Source organism: Pleurodeles waltl, chromosome 6 (genome assembly GCF_031143425.1).
Source record: "Pleurodeles waltl isolate 20211129_DDA chromosome 6, aPleWal1.hap1.20221129, whole genome shotgun sequence".
Classification (NCBI taxonomy): Eukaryota; Metazoa; Chordata; class Amphibia; order Caudata; family Salamandridae; genus Pleurodeles; species Pleurodeles waltl.
The window spans coordinates 233,051,611-233,070,426 of record NC_090445.1 but is presented as its reverse complement, the minus strand read 5'-3'; the positions used below and the strand labels follow the sequence as shown (position 1 = coordinate 233,070,426).

The 18,816-nt window shown below is 46.2% G+C and overlaps 1 protein-coding gene across 1 annotated transcript in view; it reads right to left on the bottom strand.

The window, feature by feature from the left end:
* The window catches only part of NSF (N-ethylmaleimide sensitive factor, vesicle fusing ATPase), a 593,422-nt gene that overhangs the window by 398,366 nt on the left and 176,240 nt on the right, over positions 1–18,816 (bottom strand). The gene's annotated exons all lie outside the window — the stretch shown is intronic.

Below are 18,816 nucleotides of genomic sequence, written 5' to 3'. Positions count from 1 at the left end.
GATTTAGGGCTGAGTAAATGTATGTTAAATTATAGAGTTGACAGGGAAGATCCTGGTGGGACTGCCCAACAAAAATGGAATGGTGGCAAGGACAAAGGCCTCTGTTGAACTTGCTGAGGTCTATTGGATATTAATGATTTTAGCCAATAAAGCACAGTGTCTTTGATGGCTGAATTTTATAAACGTTGTAATGTCACATCATGGACAATAATCTCAAACACAGTGGATAATTCCAGGAGTACAACTATTTCTAAGCCTCCACTGCTGGCCAACATCTTGAGGTCATCTACAACTGAGGTGATTACTGGTTGAGTGCCAAACCATGGTCTGAAAACTGTTTGCATACTATCTAGCACACTCTTCTTTTCGATAAACGCTTGAAGTTATTAGTGGCTACCTTTTCCAAAAATTTGGCCATGTTATATAACAGTCAGACTGGGCGGCAGTTAACTGAAATTAGAGTTGATTTTCAGTCAGGGGCAAACAATAGCTGTTTTAACCCCTTCTGTGCCGCGGACGTAGTGGTTACGTCCTGCGGCACAGTGCTGCTGTGCCGAGGACGTAACCACTACGTCCTCGGCACACAGCCCAGAGGGAGCGCTCTCGCTCCCTCTGTGGGGTTCCCCCCCACCCCCCCAAGTCAGGAATGGAAGGGGAAGCCCTTCCCCTCCCACCCCCGACCCCCCCCCAACCCCCCCTGTGACGTCAGCGCGCGAGCGAGCGCTGATTAATCACAGGGTCTCCCCCATCGCGCTGGAAGCAGAGCTTCCAGCGCGATTGAAAAAGAAATGCTTTTGCATTTCTTTTTCAATCCCATGGGGGAGGCCCCGAGAGGCTTCAAAGGGAAGGAAATGTATTTCCTTCCCTTTGAAGTCTCTCACAGGTTTCAAAAGCTGGATTGCTTGCAATCCGGCTTTTGAAACCCCACTAGACACCAGGGATTTTTTTTTTCTTTCTTGAAATTGGCAAAGGGAGCGACCCCTTGGGCAAGGGTCGCTCCCAGGGGGGCATTTTTTTAGGAAGGCCTTTTCAGCCCCCCCCTGGGGGCAGATTGGCCTATTATTAGGCCGATCTGCCCCCAGGGGGGGCAGAAACCTCTAGGCACCAGGGACCATTTTTTTTTTTTTTTTTTTTTTGGTGATGAATTCTTTTTTTTTAGGTGGGGAGCGATCCCTTAGGCAAGGGTCGCTCCCCTACGGGGCAATATATATTTAGGCCATTTCTGCCCCCCTTGGGGGCAGATTGGCCTATTTTGATAAGGCCAATCTGCCCCCAAGGGGGGCAGAAACCATTAGACACCAGGGAGTTTGTTTTTGCGCGCGAATGTCACGCAACAAAGCGACCCCTTTGGCAAGGGTCGCTCCCAGGGGGGGCAATTTTTTGGGAAGGCCTTTTCTGCCCCCCCTGGGGGCAGATCGGCCTATTATTAGGCCGATCTGCCCCCAGGGGGGGAAGAAACCTCTAGGCGCCAGGGCAAATTTTTTTTTTCTGTTTTATTTTTTTGTTCTTTTTTTTTTTTTAGAGATGGGGAGCGACCCATCAGGCAAGGGTCGCTCCCCTGGGGGGCAAATTGTATTTAGACCATTTCTGCCCCCCTGGGGGCAGATTGGCCGATTTTAGGTCAATCTGCCCCCAAGGGGGCAGAAACCACTAGGCACCGGGGATTTGTTTTTTGGCGCCAATGTCACGCAGGGGGAGCGACCCCGTAGGCAAGGGTCGCTCCCAGGGGGGGTGGGGGGGCAAATTTATTTTAGGCCATTTCTGCCCCCCCGGGGGACAGATCGGCCTATTATTAGGCCGAACTGCCCCCGGGGGGGGGGCAGAACACTCTAGGCGCCAGGGCAATTTTTTTTTTGTGTTTTTTTTTTTTGTTGTTTCTTTTTTTAGAGATGGGGAGCGACCCATCAGGCAAGGGTCGCTCCCCTGGGGGAGCAAATTGTATTTAGACCATTTCTGCACCCCTGGGGGCAGATTGGCCAATTTTAGGTCAATCTGCCCCCAAGGGGGCAGAAACCACAAGGCACCGGGGATTTGTTTTTTGGCGCCAATGTCACGCAGGGGGAGCGACCCCGTAGGCAAGGGTCGCTCCCGGGGGGGGGGTGTGCCGGTTGGGGGGGCAAATTTATTTTAGGCCATTTCTGCCCCCCCGGGGGACAGATCGGCCTATTTTTAGGCCGAACGGCCCCCGGGGGGGGGGCAGAACACTCTAGGCGCCAGGGCAATTTTTTTTTTTGTGTTTTTTTTTTGTTGTTTCTTTTTTTAGAGATGGGGAGCGACCCATCAGGCAAGGGTCGCTCCCCTGGGGGGGCAAATTGTATTTAGACCATTTCTGCCCCCCTGGGGGCAGATTGGCCAATTTTGGGTCAATCTGCCCCCAAGGGGGCAGAAACCACTAGGCACCGGGGATTTGTTTTTTGGCGCCAATGTCACGCAGGGGGAGCGACCCCGTAGGCAAGGGTCGCTCCGGGGGGGTGGGGGTTGGCGCGGCAAATTTATTTTAGGCCATTTCTGCCCCCCCGGGGGACAGATCGGCCTATTATTAGGCCGAACTGCCCCCGGGGGGGGGCAGAACACTCTAGGCGCCAGGGCAATTTTTTTTTTTGTGTTTTTTTTTTTTGTTGTTTCTTTTTTTAGAGATGGGGAGCGACCCATCAGGCAAGGGTCGCTCCCCTGGGGGGGCAAATTGTATTTAGACCATTTCTGCCCCCCTGGGGGCAGATTGGCCAATTTTGGGTCAATCTGCCCCCAAGGGGGCAGAAACCACTAGGCACCGGGGATTTGTTTTTTGGCGCCAATGTCACGCAGGGGGAGCGACCCCGTAGGCAAGGGTCGCTCCCGGGGGGGGGGGGGTGGGGGTTGGCGGGGCAAATTTATTTTAGGCCATTTCTGCCCCCCCGGGGGACAGATCGGCCTATTATTAGGCCGAACTGCCCCCGGGGGGGGGCAGAACACTCTAGGCGCCAGGGCAATTTTTTTTTGTGTTTTTTTTTTTTTGTTGTTTCTTTTTTTAGAGATGGGGAGCGACCCATCAGGGCAAGGGTCGCTCCCCTGGGGGGGCAAATTGTATTTAGACCATTTCTGCCCCCCTGGGGGCAGATTGGCCAAATTTAGGTCAATCTGCCCCCAAGGGGGCAGAAACCACTAGGCACCGGGGATTTGTTTTTTGGCGCCAATGTCACGCAGGGGGAGCGACCCCGTAGGCAAGGGTCGCTCCCGGGGGGGGCGGTGGGGGTTGGGGGGGCAAATTTATTTTAGGCCATTTCTGCCCCCCCGGGGGACAGATCGGCCTATTTTTAGGCCGAACTGCCCCCGGGGGTGGGCAGAACACTCTAGGCGCCAGGGCAATTTTTTTTTTTTGTGTTTTTTTTTTTTTGTTGTTTCTTTTTTTAGAGATGGGGAGCGACCCATCAGGCAAGGGTCGCTCCCCTGGGGGGGGGCAAATTGTATTTAGACCATTTCTGCCCCCCTGGGGGCAGATTGGCCAATTTTAAGTCAATCTGCCCCCAAGGGGGCAGAAACCACTAGGCACCGGGGATTTGTTTTTTGGCGCCAATGTCACGCAGGGGGAGCGACCCCGTAGGCAAGGGTCGCTCCCGGGGGGGGGGGGGGGGGGGGGGTTTGGGGGGGCAAATTTATTTTAGGCCATTTCTGCCCCCCCGGGGGACAGATCGGCCTATTATTAGGCCGAACTGCCCCCAGGGGGGGGGCAGAACACTCTAGGCGCCAGGGCAATTTTTTTTTCGTGTTTTTTTTTTGTTGTTTCTTTTTTTAGAGATGGGGAGCGACCCATCAGGCAAGGGTCGCTCCCCTGGGGGGGGCAAATTGTATTTAGACCATTTCTGCCCCCCTGGGGGCAGATTGGCCAATTTTAGGTCAATCTTCCCCCTAGGGGGCAGAAACCACTAGGCACCGGGGATTTGTTTTTTGGCGCCAATGTCACGCAGGGGGAGCGACCCCGTAGGCAAGGGTCGCTCCCGGGGGGGAGGTGGGGGTTGGGGGGGCAAATTTATTTTAGGCCATTTCTGCCCCCCCGGGGGACAGATCGGCCTATTATTAGGCCGAACTGCCCCCGGGGGGGGGGGGGCAGAAACCTCTAGGCGCCAGGGGAATTTTTCTTTTTTTTCTTTGTTTTTTTTTTTTTAGAGATGGGGAGCGACCCATCAGGCAAAAGTCGCTCCCCTGGGGGACAAATTGTATTTAGGCCATTTCTGCCCCCCTTGGGGGCAGATTGGCTGAGTTTAGGTCAACCTGCCCCCAAGGGGGCAGAAACCACTAGGCACCGGGGATTTGTTTTTTGGTGCCAATGTCACGCAGGGGGAGCGACCCCGTAGGCAAGGGTCGCTCCCGGCGGGGAAGGGTGGGGGTTGGGGGGGGGCAAATTTATTTTAGGGCATTTCTGCCCCCCCCCCGGGGCCGGCTGAGCTACAGGCCAAACACCACAGGTAGGCACCTTGCAAAAAACACCTCTGTTTTCTGTGAAAAAATATGTTGTGTCCACGTTGTGTTTTGGGCCATTTCCTTTTGTGGGCGCTAGGCCTACCCACAGAAGTGATGTACCATTTTTATCGAGAGACTTAGGGGAACGCTGGGTGGAAGGAAATTTGTGGCTCCTCTCAGATTCCAGAACTTTCTGTCACCGAAATGAGAGGAAAAAGTGTTTTTTGGGCCAAATTTTGATGTTTGCAAAGGATTCTGGGTAACATAACCTGGTCAGAGCCCCGCAAGTCACCCCATCTTGGATTCCCCTGGGTTTCTAGTTTTCAAAAATGCACTGGTTTGCTAGGTTTCCTCAGGTGTCGGCTGAGCTACAGGCCAAAATCCACAGGTAGGCACTGCTTTTTATAAAAAAATGTGATGTGTCCACGTTGTGTTTTGGGCCCTTTCCTTTCGTGGGCGCTAGTCCTACCCACACAAGTGAGGTATCATTTTTATCGGGAGACTTGGGGAACGCTGGGTAGAAGGAAATTTGTGGCTCCTCTCAGATTCCAGAACTTTCTGCCACAGAAATGTGAGGGACATGTGTATTTTTAGCCAAATTTTGAGGTTTGCAAAGGATTCTGGGTAACAGAACCTGGTCCGAGCCCCGCAAGTCACCCCTCCTTGGATTCCCCTAGGTCTTTAGTTTTCAGAAATGCACAGGTTTGGTAGGTTTCCCTAGGTGCCGGCTCAGCTAGAGGCCAAAATCTACAGGTAGGCACTTCGCAAAAAACACCTCTGTTTTTTTCCAAAATTTAGGATGTGTCCACGTTGCGCTTTGGGGTGTTTCCTGTCGCCGGCGCTAGGCCTACCCACGCAAGTGAGGTATCATTTTTATCGGGAGACTTGGGGGAACGCTGGGTGGAAGGAAATTTGTAGCTCCTCTCAGATTCCAGAACTTTCTGCCACAGAAATGTGAGGGACATGTGTTTTTTTAGCCAAATTTTGAGGTTTGCAAAGGATTCTGGGTAACAGAACCTGGTCCGAGCCCCGCAAGTCACCCCTCCTTGGATTCCCCTAGGTCTCTAGTTTTCAGAAATGCACAGGTTTGGTAGGTTTCCCTAGGTGCCGGCTGAGCTAGAGGTCAAAATCTACAGGTAGGCACTTCGCAAAAAACACCTCTGTTTTTTTCCAAAATTTAGGATGTGTCCACGTTGCGCTTTGGGGTGTTTCCTGTCGCCGGCGCTAGGCCTACCCACGCAAGTGAGGTATCATTTTTATCGGGAGACTTGGGGGAACGCTGGGTAGAAGGAAATTTGTGGCTCCTCTCAGATTCCAGAACTTTCTGCCACAGAAATGTGAGTAACATGTGTATTTTTAGCCAAATTTTGAGGTTTGCAAAGGATTCTGGGTAACAGAACCTGGTCCGAGCCCCGCAAGTCACCCCTCCTTGGATTCCCCTAGGTCTCTAGTTTTCAGAAATGCACAGGTTTGGTAGGTTTCCCTAGGTGCCGGCTGAGCTAGAGGCCAAAATCTACAGGTAGGCACTTTGCAAAAAACACCTCTGTTTTTTTCCAAAATTTAGGATGTGTCCACGTTGCGCTTTGGGGTGTTTCCTGTCGCGGGCGCTAGGCCTACCCACGCAAGTGAGGTATCATTTTTATCGGGAGACTTGGGGGAACGCTGGGTGGAAGGAAATTTGTAGCTCCTCTCAGATTCCAGAACTTTCTGCCACAGAAATGTGAGGGACATGTGTTTTTTTAGCCAAATTTTGAGGTTTGCAAAGGATTCTGGGTAACAGAACCTGGTCCGAGCCACACAAGTCACCCCTCCTTGGATTCCCCTAGGTCTCTAGTTTTCAGAAATGTACAGGTTTGGTAGGTTTCCCTAGGTGGCGGCTGAGCTAGAGGCCAAAATCTCCAGGTAGTCACTTTGCTAAAAACAGCTCTGTTTTCTGTGATGTGTCCACGTTGTGTTTTGGGGCATATCCTGTCGCGGGCGCTAGGCCTACCCACACAAGTGAGGTATCATTTTTATCGGGAGACGTGGGGGAACGCTGGGTGGAAGGAAATTTGTGGCTCCTCTCAGATTCCAGAACTTTCTGCCACAGAAATGTGAGGAACATGTGTTTTTTTAGCCAAATTTTGAGGTTTGCAAAGGATTCTGGGTAACAGAACCTGGTCCGAGCCACACAAGTCACCCCTCCTTGGATTCCCCTAGGTCTCTAGTTTTCAGAAATGTACAGGTTTGGTAGGTTTCCCTAGGTGCCGGCTGAGCTAGAGGCCAAAATCTACAGGTAGTCACTTTGCTAAAAACAGCTCTGTTTTCTGTGATATGTCCACGTTGTGTTTTGGGGCATATCCTGTCGCGGGCGCTAGGCCTACCCACACAAGTGAGGTATCATTTTTATCGGGAGACGTGGGGGAACGCTGGGTGGAAGGAAATTTGTGGCTCCTCTCAGATTCCAGAACTTTCTGCCACAGAAATGTGAGGAACATGTGTTTTTTTAGCCAAATTTTGAGATTTGCAAAGGATTCTGGGTAACAGAACCTGGTCCGAGCCCCGCAAGTCACCCCTCCTTGGATTCCCCTAGGTCTCTAGTTTTCAGAAATGCACAGGTTTGGTAGGTTTCCCTAGGTGGCGGCTGAGCTAGAGGCCAAAATCTACAGGTAGTCACTTTGCTAAAAACAGCTCTGTTTTCTGTGATATGTCCACGTTGTGTTTTGGGGCATATCCTGTCGCGGGCGCTAGGCCTACCCACACAAGTGAGGTATCATTTTTATCGGGAGACGTGGGGGAACGCTGGGTGGAAGGAAATTTTTGGCTCCTCTCAGATTCCAGAACTTTCTGCCACAGAAATGTGAGGAACATGTGTTTTTTTTAGCCAAATTTTGAGATTTGCAAAGGATTCTGGGTAACAGAACCTGGTCCGAGCCCCGCAAGTCACCCCTCCTTGGATTCCCCTAGGTCTCTAGTTTTCAGAAATGCACAGGTTTGGTAGGTTTACCTAGGTGGCGGCTGAGCTAGAGGCCAAAATCTACAGGTAGTCACTTTGCTAAAAACAGCTCTGTTTTCTGTGATATGTCCACGTTGTGTTTTGGGGCATATCCTGTCGCGGGCGCTAGGCCTACCCACACAAGTGAGGTATCATTTTTATCGGGAGACATGGGGGAACGCTGGGTGGAAGGAAATTTGTGGCTCCTCTCAGATTCCAGAACTTTCTGCCACAGAAATGTGAGGAACATGTGTTTTTTTAGCCAAATTTTGAGGTTTGCAAAGGATTCTGGGTAACAGAACCTGGTCCGAGCCCCGCAAGTCACCCCTCCTTGGATTCCCCTAGGTCTCTAGTTTTCAGAAATGCACAGGTTTGGTAGGTTTCCCTAGGTGGCGGCTGAGCTAGAGGCCAAAATCTACAGGTAGTCACTTTGCTAAAAACAGCTCTGTTTTCTGTGATATGTCCACGTTGTGTTTTGGGGTATATCCTGTCGCGGGCGCTAGGCCTACCCACACAAGTGAGGTATCATTTTTATCGGGAGACGTGGGGGAACGCTGGGTGGAAGGAAATTTTTGGCTCCTCTCAGATTCCAGAACTTTCTGCCACAGAAATGTGAGGAACATGTGTTTTTTTAGCCAAATTTTGAGGTTTGCAAAGGATTCTGGGTAACAGAACCTGGTCCGAGCCCCGCAAGTCACCCCTCCTTGGATTCCCCTAGGTCTCTAGTTTTCAGAAATGCACAGGTTTGGTAGGTTTCCCTAGGTGGCGGCTGAGCTAGAGGCCAAAATCTACAGGTTGTCACTTTGCTAAAAACAGCTCTGTTTTCTGTGATATGTCCACGTTGTGTTTTGGGGTATATCCTGTCGCGGGCGCTAGGCCTACCCACACAAGTGAGGTATCATTTTTATCGGGAGACGTGGGGGAACGCTGGGTGGAAGGAAATTTGTGGCTCCTCTCAGATTCCAGAACTTTCTGCCACAGAAATGTGAGGAACATGTGTTTTTTTAGCCAAATTTTGAGGTTTGCAAAGGATTCTGGGTAACAGAACCTGGTCCGAGCCACACAAGTCACCCCTCCTTGGATTCCCCTAGGTCTCTAGTTTTCAGAAATGCACAGGTTTGGTAGGTTTCCCTAGGTGCCGGCTGAGCTAGAGGCCAAAATCTACAGGTAGTCACTTTGCTAAAAACAGCTCTGTTTTCTGTGATATGTCCACGTTGTGTTTTGGGGCATATCCTGTCGCGGGCGCTAGGCCTACCCACACAAGTGAGGTATCATTTTTATCGGGAGACGTGGGGGAACGCTGGGTGGAAGGAAATTTGTGGCTCCTCTCAGATTCCAGAACTTTCTGCCACAGAAATGTGAGGAACATGTGTTTTTTTAGCCAAATTTTGAGATTTGCAAAGGATTCTGGGTAACAGAACCTGGTCCGAGCCCCGCAAGTCACCCCTCCTTGGATTCCCCTAGGTCTCTAGTTTTCAGAAATGCACAGGTTTGGTAGGTTTCCCTAGGTGGCGGCTGAGCTAGAGGCCAAAATCTACAGGTAGTCACTTTGCTAAAAACAGCTCTGTTTTCTGTGATATGTCCACGTTGTGTTTTGGGGCATATCCTGTCGCGGGCGCTAGGCCTACCCACACAAGTGAGGTATCATTTTTATCGGGAGACGTGGGGGAACGCTGGGTGGAAGGAAATTTTTGGCTCCTCTCAGATTCCAGAACTTTCTGCCACAGAAATGTGAGGAACATGTGTTTTTTTAGCCAAATTTTGAGATTTGCAAAGGATTCTGGGTAACAGAACCTGGTCCGAGCCCCGCAAGTCACCCCTCCTTGGATTCCCCTAGGTCTCTAGTTTTCAGAAATGCACAGGTTTGGTAGGTTTACCTAGGTGGCGGCTGAGCTAGAGGCCAAAATCTACAGGTAGTCACTTTGCTAAAAACAGCTCTGTTTTCTGTGATATGTCCACGTTGTGTTTTGGGGCATATCCTGTCGCGGGCGCTAGGCCTACCCACACAAGTGAGGTATCATTTTTATCGGGAGACATGGGGGAACGCTGGGTGGAAGGAAATTTGTGGCTCCTCTCAGATTCCAGAACTTTCTGCCACAGAAATGTGAGGAACATGTGTTTTTTTAGCCAAATTTTGAGGTTTGCAAAGGATTCTGGGTAACAGAACCTGGTCCGAGCCCCGCAAGTCACCCCTCCTTGGATTCCCCTAGGTCTCTAGTTTTCAGAAATGCAGAGGTTTGGTAGGTTTCCCTAGGTGGCGGCTGAGCTAGAGGCCAAAATCTACAGGTAGTCACTTTGCTAAAAACAGCTCTGTTTTCTGTGATATGTCCACGTTGTGTTTTGGGGCATATCCTGTCGCGGGCGCTAGGCCTACCCACACAAGTGAGGTATCATTTTTATCGGGAGACGTGGGGGAACGCTGGGTGGAAGGAAATTTGTGGCTCCTCTCAGATTCCAGAACTTTCTGCCACAGAAATGTGAGGAACATGTGTTTTTTTAGCGAAATTTTGAGGTTTGCAAAGGATTCTGGGTAACAGAACCTGGTCCGAGCCCCGCAAGTCACCCCTCCTTGGATTCCCCTAGGTCTCTAGTTTTCAGAAATGCACAGGTTTGGTAGGTTTCCCTAGGTGGCGGCTGAGCTAGAGGCCAAAATCTACAGGTAGTCACTTTGCTAAAAACAGCTCTGTTTTCTGTGATATGTCCACGTTGTGTTTTGGGGTATATCCTGTCGCGGGCGCTAGGCCTACCCACACAAGTGAGGTATCATTTTTATCGGGAGACGTGGGGGAACGCTGGGTGGAAGGAAATTTGTGGCTCCTCTCAGATTCCAGAACTTTCTGCCACAGAAATGTGAGGAACATGTGTTTTTTTAGCCAAATTTTGAGGTTTGCAAAGGATTCTGGGTAACAGAACCTGGTCCGAGCCACACAAGTCACCCCTCCTTGGATTCCCCTAGGTCTCTAGTTTTCAGAAATGCACAGGTTTGGTAGGTTTCCCTAGGTGGCGGCTGAGCTAGAGGCCAAAATCTACAGGTAGTCACTTTGCTAAAAACAGCTCTGTTTTCTGTGATGTGTCCACGTTGTGTTTTGGGGCATATCCTGTCGCGGGTGCTAGGCCTACCCACACAAGTGAGGTATCATTTTTATCGGGAGACGTGGGGGAACGCTGGGTGGAAGGAAATTTGTGGCTCCTCTCAGATTCCATAACTTTCTGCCACAGAAATGTGAGGAACATGTGTTTTTTTAGCCAAATTTTGAGGTTTGCAAAGGATTCTGGGTAACAGAACCTGGTCCGAGCCACACAAGTCACCCCTCCTTGGATTCCCCTAGGTCTCTAGTTTTCAGAAATGCACAGGTTTGGTAGGTTTCCCTAGGTTGCGGCTGAGCTGGAGGCCAAAATCTACAGGTAGTCACTTTGCTAAAAACAGCTCTGTTTTCTGTGATGTGTCCATGTTGTGTTTTGGGGCATATCCTGTTGCGGGTGCTAGGCCTACCCACACAAGTGAGGTACCATTTTTATCGGGAGACTTGGGGGAACATAGATTAGCAAAACAAGTACTATTGCCTCTTGTCTTTCTCTACATTTTTTCCTTCCAAATATAGGAGTGTGTGTAAAAAAGACATCTATTTGAGAAATTCCCTGTAATTCACGTGCTACTATGGTCACCCCGGAATTCAGAGATGTGCAAATAACCACTGCTCCTCAACACCTTATCTTGTGCCCTTTTTGGAAATGCAAAGGTTTTCTTGATAGCAATTTTTTACTCCTTATATTTCAGCAAATGAATTGCTGTATACCCGGTATAGAATGAAAACGCACTGCAGGGTGCAGCTCATTTATTGGCTCTGGGTTCCTCGGGTTCTTGATGAACCTACAAGCCCTATATATCCCCGCAACCAGAGGAGTCCAGCAGACGTAACGGTATATTGCTTTCGATAATCTGACATTGCAGGGAAAAGTTACAGAGTAAAACGTAGAGAAAAATTGATGGTTTTTTCACCTCAATTTCAATATTTTTCTTTTTCAGCTGTTATTTTCTGTAGGAAACCCTTGTAGGATCTACACAAATGACCCCTTGCTGAATTCAGAATTTTGTCTACTTTTCAGAAATGTTTAGGTTTCTGGGATCCAGCATTGGTTTCATGACCATTCCTGTCACTGACTGGAAGGAGGCTGAAAGCACAAAAAATTGCACAAATGGGGTATGCCCCAGTAAAATGCCAAAATTGTGTTGAAAAATTGGGTTTTCTGATTCAAGTCTGCCTGTTCCTGAAAGCTGGGAAGCTGCTGAGTTTAGCACCGCAAACCCTTTGTTGATGCCATTTTCAGGGGAAAAACCACAAGCCTTCTTCTGCAGCCACTTTTTCCAATTTTTTTGAAAAAAAACGAAATTTTCACTGTATTTTGGCCAATTTCTTGGCCTCCTTCAAGGGAACCCACAAAGTCTGGGTACCTCTAGAATCCCTAGGATGTTGGAAAAAAAGGACGCAAATTTGGCTTGGTTAGCTTATGTGGACAAAAAGTTATGAGGGCCTAAGCGCGAACTGCCCCAAATAGGCAAAAAAAGGCCCGGCACAGGAGGGGGAAAAGGCCTGGCAGCGAAGGGGTTAAAGGTTAAAGGAAGCTTCCCTGTTCTTAATTATGTATTCGAATAAATATGATGGCAGGAGCAATGGCTAACTTAACAATTTTATTTTTGTTGTATGTCAAATATTCAGAGGGAAACCATAGGGTTTGCTTGTGGTTATCGTTTTAGTCCAAGAGAGGTAAGGGGAATGCTTCTGATAGACAAATGGTCATAATTGTGGTTATAATTAATTTTGGTTTCCTCTAGCATCAGGATAACTTGTGTAAGGTTATTGGTCACTTTGTCGTGGAAGAACACTGAAAGAGTATCAACTAATTACTGTGAAAAGAAAGATATTATTCCTTAAGAGGTTTTGTGAGCTATGTTTTCTGCAGAGATTATCTTCTGGTAAGAATACTTTTTTCGTTCTTCTTTCATAGTGGTTGCATCTGTGCATTTGTTTAAATCATTCGACCTTTATGGCTAAGCTATACGATTTGAGTCATCTTATTTTCAGTCTTTTCAGGTTATTGTATCTCACCCAACCAGAAGGTCACTTACAGCGGCTGATAATTGAACTAGTCATTAAAATTCCGGTCCCGCCTAAAAGACCACTAAATAGTTGTGTAATTTGTGAGGCAGAACGAGCTCCAGCTACCAACAGAGTAGGGGTTCTACCGGCGACCAGCAAAAAAGAAATATTCAAAACAGTAATTCTTAAACAGTAAGCACGCGTTCCCTTCTTCCACAGAATATATAAAGAGTGCATCTTTTATCCCTATGACTCACAGTGAGAGATGGAGAACAAAGAGTCCCCACGAAGTCAACCAAATGAAGCATACCACACAGTTAACTTCATTAATTCCAAATCTTAAAAGGCATGGAGTATGATATACCAGCATGCAGTCCTTTGCATCTACTGAATAAAACATAGGCACTTAGTTTGGAGGCTTCCCAGTCGTGCATATTATCAGCAAGCTACCAGCGAGTGAATTCCCAAAGTTCCTAAAATATTTAGAAATAAAACAGTAGGCGGGTTACGTCAACAGAGCTTTGTGCATGAGATGTAGAGGAAGTAGGTTATTCATTTGGCATCTGCTGGTCTACAATAATTTAATTCTTGATTGTATATCATGTTGACAATTCTGGGGCAGGTAGCTTCAGTGTGTTTACTATTCATGCGAAAGGGATGAAAAAAAGACTATAAATGGCTTACTCAAAACAGAGCCTGAAACCAGTGATGTATTGCACTTTTACAAATCAAAAAACAAAGCTCAGCAATTCTGATATATTTGGAAGCCCAAAATTAGCATCACATCTGTTGCTGTGAGCTCCTATGCCTAACACCTACTGACCCACCACTCCCGGCAGCCTTTTTGACACCCAGACCCCATGGGTAACATGTAGAGAGAATCATGCCTTTGGAAACAAAGAGTATGCAATCACAGAAACCTCAGAAGGGGTAAAGGCCTTGGCCTCCAAAACATTCTCCATGATACTCCAGTGAACATAGTATATCTAAATTGCACATTTTCTTTATAGTACTGTCTACAAATCTACAGAAATCTAACAAATGCAAGAGGTATGATTAGACATTATGAGCCACATTTGCAAATTCACTAACTGTTTTGTGTGCATGCATTTTGCCCCTATAAATACTTCGCTCCTATGGAATAAGTCATAGTTGTGGCAGGAGCTGATTCCAGCACATCTTTATTTCAAAAATAGACCACGGGAATGTGCACCTGGTGCAACTTCAGTATCCCTGTAGCAGTCCTACTTAATTCTGCTTATTGGATAAAAGTAATGCCCTTCAATACAATTTATAGGCTGCCTAAAAATAAAGGTGCCAGCACAATTTCTGGTCTCGAGCCTGCTTTGATCAAATGCTTTCACGTTTTGTCTGAAGCTCTCTAGGTATAAGCTCTTCTTTAAGACCAGCAGGAGGTTGTTCCATCATCTAAGTCCAGCTGCTTGCAACTGCCTGCAGCCTGTTTCGTTGAGGAAACCAACAGAGCCTTGCCATAGGGCTTTAGATTTCTACACAGAACATAGACTGGAATTGCCAGGGCCAGTTGGCTAGTTATATTTGTGGATCATGACCAAAACGTAGTATTTCACTCAATCTGCCACTGGAAGGAAGCCAGTGTAATTTTTGGCCAATGTGCTCCCAAAGCTTAACCCTGAAAACAGCCCAACCCAAGCATTAATGATTTTCTGGTTCTACTAACAACCTTCTGGGACGTACCATGAAAAAAAGCACCTGTAATCTAATCTGGACCAGGTTAAAGTGGCTCAGCTATTTTCAGAAAGAAACAACTACAGCTTAGTGTGTATTAGCACAAACAGTACTTGCCTGCTCTTCCATAGTAAAACGGTTGTCTAGGACCACTTATAGGTTTAAAACTTGTTGGAAGGCTGACAGCACAAGCTCCTACTGTCATGCAATTATCGGTAGTGTAGATTGTGCCCACTGAAACCCTCAAACCCATAAGAAGCAACTCAGTTTTGCTAGAGTTGAGAGCTGGCCAACTTTGCTTCAACCATTTGCAAATATCAACAGTCAAACCTATTAGATTATTAAAATTCTTCTAGTGGTCGAGACCACTTTGGTGTCATCAGCATATGCAAAGTGCCCCTGTGAAGGCATTAGATTGTTAAAAGGTTTCATATAAACATTAAAACGTAACGAGGACAGGAGTGAACCGCGCAGAAATCTGCAATAGACCTGAGTGGCGAGAACATATTTGGGAAGATTATATGTATATTTAATATATTCTTTCGACTTAATTATTCTGTGAAGATACTCTTTTGCATTGCACCCCATGCCACCAAAGGGGCACTTTAAATCATTGTCTGATTTAAGTCTGCTACTTTGATATTAGTTAATCAAAAACTGAAATAATGGCTCAGAAAGCTGAAAGCCACAGCACTGGTTATTAACCACTCTGACCATTTCAACAAGACTTGATTTGATTGTTAAAGCGTGATGAAATTGGAAAACGTTTCAATGCAATGCAGTAGTCATCTCAAGAAAAAGAAGTGTTAATTTTGTTATCATTGGAACAACAGCATTTTGAAGACGATGTGGTCATTCTGACTGGGCATGAGTGCAATAGGGAGAAGGCAACATGACTAAAGTGAATTTATACTTTAAGGATTAGGCAGCAGTAAAGGGAGCAGCATTCCAAGGTATGGGAATGCTACAACAATAAGGTGAATTGCTGAGGTAAACATGATGGTGAAATCCAACAGCAACACCCTGAGAAGCCAAGATGATTCAAAGCCTGAAGGATCAACCAGCAACAACAAATTTTCCAGGTGACGGAATACTAAATTAATCTACTGCCACAAAAAAAAACCAGAATAACTGAGGCAAGAATTCAAGAATTGCTGAGCTGAATGTTTTCATGTTGAATCGGTCTTACCAGAAGTTAGTGCGAGACATAGGGTCAAAGCTTAATGCAGGGCCCCGTGGATGGCTCTTCTATTTTTATAAGGTGCCATAAGCACTTTTTTCTAAGCTTTTAAGGCTTGCTTGCAATTAAGATTCCATAAATAAAGGCAACAGAAGGGCAGCAGTGTCCTGCAAAGCACTGGGCCTGAGGCACTACGCACCTTTGCCCACCCACCAAACCACCTCCCCAACACAGCATACTCCCCCATCAAATCTAGCTTTAAAGGGAAAATTGTCACAGTGAAATATTGTGCAAAATATTTTTGCAGTTGTAAGAGAAGGATTATAAAAGGTGCGTTTGGGGCCTCTACAAGCAAAGTTAGACTAACTGAGATGAATAATCACATTAAAGAATGAAGAAAAATGGGGAGCATGGTGAAAGAACATGAATGAAAATGTTTCTAGCAGTCTTTGGAAAATTTCTTAAGAGAAGGCAAGCCAAAAGTAGGTATAATCAATACAGGGAGAATATTAAAAGGAAACACAAACAACGGGATAAAAAGAAAGAGAGTTCTAGATAACCATTCAGTTGAACGGCAAGAATAAAGGCGTTGGAGGAGTAATGGAAACTCTATCCAATGGGGTGCTAATAATGAACATGCCCCTTGGACTCCTCAATACAACTGACCAATCCATCACGTGCCAGGAGAATCATCCAATAGTCACCTTGTCATCGTGAGAACATCCCTCTAAAGGAATGCAGCATAGTAGTGTCTACTGTGAGGCACTGCAATGATTGTGGCATACTCATGTAAGTAACCAGAGGACACAATAAAATTATCTGCCTCAAAGGACCATACATTCCTAATTCACAGATTTGTTCTTAGTACTGCTCTCTGGTAGGCAATCGAAGCAACTTGACAATGATGTTTTTGTCATTTAAACCATTTATGCTACCTTAACGACCTAAACTCTGCCCAGTGACTTGTCCAGCTCTCTTCTGCCCCTGGTTTCCATGACTACGTCCCTCTTCTGGGTCCAGAATTTTGCACAATCTTTGGCTTTGATCTCAGCTATTTGCTTAGTAAACCTCTAATAAGCAGAATGAAGACTATTAGTATAGTATAGTATAGAATAGTATAATATAGTAAACTACTGCCCGTATGAACACTGGTACTCATTGTGCAGCCCACCAGACCATTTTGTGTGGCCCTCCTAGTAAACAAGTCGTCCTCGGCACGGAGATTAACGTGAACTGCTGATTGCCTGGGGTCACGCTCGCTTCAGAGCTGGAGAGAATAGGTGAGGGTCAGGTGAGCATGCGCAATGTAGAGTTGTGTAAGCTCACTGCCGCTGGCCACTCTCAGCGACTTCCCATCTCTGGCAAGAAGGAAACTGCATTTAAAAGTCCGCTGCTGCGCTGTATGCATCTTTACTTCTGCAGAGCAGAAGGTCCTAAGCTAGCCTGCTCCAGCTGTGCTTTGTCCAAGCCAGCTTTATGTTCACAAATGGAATATGAGAAGTCTGCAGTCAAGAAGGTAAGGGTGCCCAGTCACTTCTTTTGAAGGGTTAAGTCTTTTTATTTTTTCATTTTAAAAGATATTTTTTGTATTGCTGTAACTGTCCTGTTTTTACTTCGGTGTCGAAGCCACGCCATTTACTTTCAAGTGCAGGGATTTCTTCTGTAGTCCTCTCAGCTTGGTTGGTGACCAGCGATGTCTCTGATCATAAAACAAGCTGCAAGGACCATAGAAAAACCTTACATCTATTAAAACAATTTGGTGTGGGTCTAATAAAGTGAAAACGTAACAGTTAAGCGATTTGAAAACACGTTTTCAATTAAAAAAGCACAAGACTTGTGGTCCACAAACCGGGTCCCCCATCTGACTGTCGCTTACCACAGAAGTTAAAATATGAGCGAAGGCCCTTGCAAATACCCCGATTAAAGTAATCTGCATGCTAGTTAAAAAGGACCAACGGGCTTTATGCCAAACCGTGCTCCTCGGCAATCATTAGAAGGGTTCAGAACTCGATGGGTCTACAGAGCAGATTACAGGGCCCACTGGCGATATTTATCTGATTTTGACTAACTCGGTGGGAAGGAACTACTCGTTTCTCCTGCTTGACAGATTACATTTTGGCCCTAAAAATGTGTGTGGTTACTATACACTAACCTGATGATACAAGTAAGGGTGGGGGAAAAGCATATCAGAGGTTTGGAAAGAGGGAGGCACAAGGCAGGGCTATCAGCTGTCCACCTTGCTCTTCGCTATTTCAAAGTGTTGCATTTACAAACAGCAGTCATCTTGCACCCAGTGGCCTGTAGAGACAGTGTCAAAATTATAACAGAAAAATACAGCCATTTGTTTAAATAGAAGGAATTTAAAGTGAAGAAAGATGCTTCATAAAATATTAAAACGTAAGTGGCTTAATTGCAAACGGAGAAAAACATTAAGACTTAATATATCACAGAAATATTTTTCTTCACTTTATATTTCTCCCATTTAAAAAACGACTATTTTTCAGTTATAAATATGGTACAGTGTCTGCTGGTCATAGGGAAGAGACACCCGCTGTATGTAAATGCAACACTTTAAAATGAGAGAACATTGAAATGAAGAGTTAACTTATTCATGAAGTTAACTCTTCATTTTAATTTTCTCTCATTTAAAAGCATTCAGAAACATGGTTGTGTTCCAACGCTCCACTACCGAGTCGATAAGGACTTTTATTTTAAGAGTTAAATACTTATCTGCTTCAGTTCTTCACCTCTGTGCCTTACCATCAGTCATACATCTGACACCAACATATATCTGACTCAGCACCAGTGTCTGCAGTCTGATGATAGTTATGTAAAGTAAACACAGCCTTCCCTTATCTATAAAAGGAAAATGTGACCATGTGCTTTTAAACAAAATGAACTCAAGGATACGAGCTACTCTGAAGGCGTATGCAAGCTATTGGTAGTTTGCAAACGACTGGGTGTGGACGCCTGGTATAGAGATGCATCAAATACATGCCTGTCACAGGACATCTATAACATCTGACACTAATGCAAAAATTAAGTTCACCACCTTAGTTATTTGGCACACAAGGAGGATGTGTAGGAGGATGTGTGGGGGAGTGTGTTGGGGGAGTGTGTGTAATCCGTGCTTTCATTTCTAATTTTATTTTGCTATGGGTTATTTTTAATTTAATGTTTTCACAAACATATGCTTGTAACTTTTAGAAGGTGGTATTTTAACTTTTTAACATTTTTACACTTTTAATGGTTGCAAATATTTATTTAAATAAAACAGCACATCTACTTTGGGCTTGGCCAGTACTGTAAACTCCTCTTCTCTGTTTTGAAGAATTTTTCACATACTTAATACTCCAGCATTGTGACAAAAACTGGAATTCTTTCCTGCAAGGCACAATCTTTGTGCTTTAGGTCTGAAC